Source organism: Salvelinus fontinalis, chromosome 9 (assembly GCF_029448725.1).
Source record: "Salvelinus fontinalis isolate EN_2023a chromosome 9, ASM2944872v1, whole genome shotgun sequence".
NCBI lineage: Eukaryota > Metazoa > Chordata > Actinopteri > Salmoniformes > Salmonidae > Salvelinus > Salvelinus fontinalis.
The window spans coordinates 7,332,007-7,336,059 of NC_074673.1; positions in this window are offsets into that span (position 1 = coordinate 7,332,007).

Sequence of the window (4,053 nt, forward strand, 5' to 3'; positions counted from 1 at the left end):
GTAGCGTGGTTCGTTCTGCGTTGTGTAATTCTTAATGAAGACGCTGCCACAACTGATGGTCTGCTCGTTGAAATCTTTTTATTTGCCCTGCACACGAAGAGACAACACACACGTTACCCTTGGTGCAGTCACAGCTATCCGGCACCTTGCTAGCCGAGTGTCAGGCAAAAGAGAATGATAAAGTGGTATGGGGATACAGATAACCCGCGATGGGCCAGACCAAAATATACAAAACTTTTACAATCACTTGTATGTACAATATTGGTATGAAAAAGTGTTTGTACACCAAATAAAAACATTAGCTATGCAGCTGTAATTAAATAAAAAAATACACTGAATTATTATTATTATTACCAGATTATTAACATCCCCTCTTGACCTGGCCTATTTGAATTGGTCCTTGTGTGCAATTTGGTGCGTAATCTAGGGGAACAACATCACACTGCTACATTCACCCCCACTGTTTTACACTAGATTATAGACCCAAAACAAAACACATTACCTCAAAGGTAACAAAGCAAAGAAAGAAAAAAAATTCACACCCACAGGGCGACAGAGTAACCCAGTGTAGTCCCTTAATTCTAGACCCACAAATGGTCGATCAGCTGAAAAGCTATCCCGCGAAGGATTAGGAAAAATAAGGGGTAGCTAATCCCTTATTCAACCGTATACGAAAAATGCCATATACATTTTATGCCGATGGACTACACACAAAGTTACATGAATTGTCAAATATATTAGACAAACCCACAAATCATTCTAAGACATGCTTAGATTTCCTACATTCCTACAAAAGAAAAGGTAGGCAATATCCTACCGTCACTGAGAAAACAAGAACTGTTTCATTTCCTGTGTAGACATAGTTTGGATTAACCTATCCACTGGCTTAATAAGTCTACCCAGTCTAGTCCGAACACCCTCACCCACAAACCTAGCAGGAATGTCACAGACAGCACTAACCCTGCTCAGAGGTCTAACCTCAGGATGGGGAGTACTACAGATCCGCATCTCCGGAGCCAGCACACTTTCAGTTACCGACTCAACACTAGTAGTGTCAGACGACTGATCAGAATCCTGGTAGATTGTCACAGACCACACTGACGAAGCATCTTCAACCAAGGTAACATCATCCACACTGAATGGAGTTTCGCAATCAGAACTCTTGTAGGCTTCGGGGATATCTCTCTGGTCCACTTCTGCTGAGCACACCTCACTTAAGGGGACTTCATACGGTTGTTCCACCTCACTTCCATCAGCCGGGACTTCACCATCCTCTTGGAGTATCCTCCCAGAAGACTCAGGAAGGCCTGCTACCCAGTGGACAGTCCTGGCGTCACTCCCATCCATTTGGCTGGACATTGCAGACATCTCAGAGATCACGTCACCACTCGATAGAGATCCGTGACCCTCAGGTTCCTCCCACGAAGGTAAAGGCAGAAAGTTGACTGGCATAATCAGGTTCCTATGCACAGTTTTGATGCGTCCAGTGGTAGGGTGTTGGATACGATATGTGTTCAGTGAGCTGTTCTTTGCAACCACTATGTACACCACACTCTCCCAGCGGTCAGCCAGTTTCTTCTTGCCCCTCTCCCCCTTGTTAGCAAGTAGAACTCTATCTCCCTTCTGCACCGAGTGACCCTTAGACCGTCTGTTGTAGACCTCGGCTTGTCTCTTTTGTTGCTTACTGGCATGCTGCTGGGCCAATGTCATGGCCTCTCTCAGATCCTCACCCAGAGACTGGACATACTTATCCACATCTACTGTGTCCCCATCCAACAGCACACTTTCAAACATAACATCTACCGGCAACCTAGGGGTGCGTCCGAACATCAAGAAGAAGGGTGGAAACCCAGTAGTCTCATGAACAGTGCAGTTATAGGAGAATGTCAATGTGTTCAACATCTGAGGCCATTTAGCCTTAGACCTAGCTGGCAGAGCTCTAATCATCCCACCCAGTGTGCGATTCAGACGTTCTGCTTGACCGTTACCCATGGGATGATAAGGTGTGGTGTGGGACTTTTCAACACCAGATAACTGAAGTAATTCTGCAATAAGTAAACTCTCGAAGTTTGCACCCCTGTCAGAATGGATGCAATCAGCGAACCCATAAATGCAGAAGAAATTATTCCAGAGAACACGAGCAACAGTCTTAGCAGACTGGTTTGGACATGGATACGCACAGGCCAGCTTAGTAAAGTGATCAGTCACTACTAACACATCAATAGACTTGTTGTTTGAATCTTCGGCAGTCCAGAAATCAATACACACAAGTTCTAAAGGTGCCGTTGTCACAATGGAGACAAGTGGGGCTCTCGCTTCAGGCTCAGGTGCTTTACTCAACACACATCTCTTACAGTGGGCCACATATTCCTTGACATCCTTCTCCATAGATTCCCAGTAAAACCGCTGTCTCGTGAGCCACAATGTGCGCTGCTGACCCTGATGACCAGCATCATCATGAACTCCCTTCAACACAAGGCCTCTCAAAGACACAGGTACGACATACTGGAATATTTTCTTCTTACTCACTGGGTGTTTTGAGACACGATCCAGAATCCCTAACCGCGTGGTGAGTTTCCCCCACTGTCTTAGAGTATAAACTGTTTCTTTAGCTTCAAAGACTCGCTCTCTCCTAGATGGGCGCCGGCCTCTATCTACAAAGAACATTACTCTGCTGATGATAGGATCCAGTGACTGGTTATCATACAGCTCCTTGTGTGTAAGGACAGGTAAAGGGCTCTGACCCATGGACATCAACTTCTCAAGGTGCTGCACATGTGAAACGGACCTCACTGTGGCACCATCATCCCATCGGCGATGTGTTTGAAGGACAGCAGACACCTCCTCACAGGAAACCAACCCACTGACATCGTCTCCAGCTCTACTCAACTCACTCCCAGGAGCCATAGACGTTCCACAGCCAGCCTCGGGCTGCTCACAGGAGAGACGGAACATGTCTTGTACATCATCCAGTCGAAGACCTCTGGCTTCCTCCAGCAGGACATCATATGGAATTCTTGTCAGTCGGTGCAGAACTTTGGGGCGGACAAATGGCTCTCTGCTCAAAGCATCAGCAACGACATTCTTGGGCCCTGGTATGTACTGGATATCAAAATCAAAAGGTGCCAGCTTTGCAACCCATCTCTGCTCACATGCATCAAGTCTCGGCTTTGTAAGAATATATTTGAGTGGATTGTTGTCGGTCCACACCGTAAACTTATGCCCTCGCAGCCAATGGCTGAACTTATCATGAATGGCCCATTTCATGGCTAGAAATTCCAGCCGGTGAGCAGGATACTTGGATTGTGCATGATTAAGAGATTTACTAGCAAAAGCTATTGGCCTGGCTATGGCCTTCCCATCTTGCACTTGGGATAGTACCGCTCCCAAACCACTAGTAGATGCATCAACAGAAAGCAAAAATGGCTGAGAAAAATCTGGATGAGCCAGCAGTGCCTGGTCAACTAGTGCTGCTTTCAAAGCTTCAAAAGCGAGTTGACACTCGGCAGTCCAGTCTGCAGCAGTGAGCCTGCGAGAGGGACCAGGCCTCTTTCTGCCCTTGCCTCTCCTAGGCTTCTTCTGACCTGTAGTCAGCTGAAACAATGGCCTAGCAACCATGGAACAATTCTCAATGTAGTGTTGATAGTATACTACCATACCAAGGAAAGAACGGATTTTGCTAGGAGACGGAGTGACACCATCAGCTTCCATCATCTCACTCTCAGTCACATTCAAAATGGTTTGAATCTTAGCAGGATCAGTGGCTACGCCCTCCTGAGAAATGATGTGGCCCAAAAACTTAACAGACCTCCTCAAAAACTTGCACTTAGACGGAGACAGTTTAAGATTGTGCTCCTGCAACCGCTGGAAAACCATCTCAAGTCTCTGCAGACTCTCTTCCTCCGTCTTAGCAAAAACCATCAGATCATCCAAATAGCAAAGGAGACTTAGAAAGTTTTGGTCCCCAAAGATGGTCAGCATCATTCTCATAAACGTAGCCGGGCTGTTGCAAAGGCCCTGAGGCAAACGATTGTACTCGTGCAGACCTAAAGG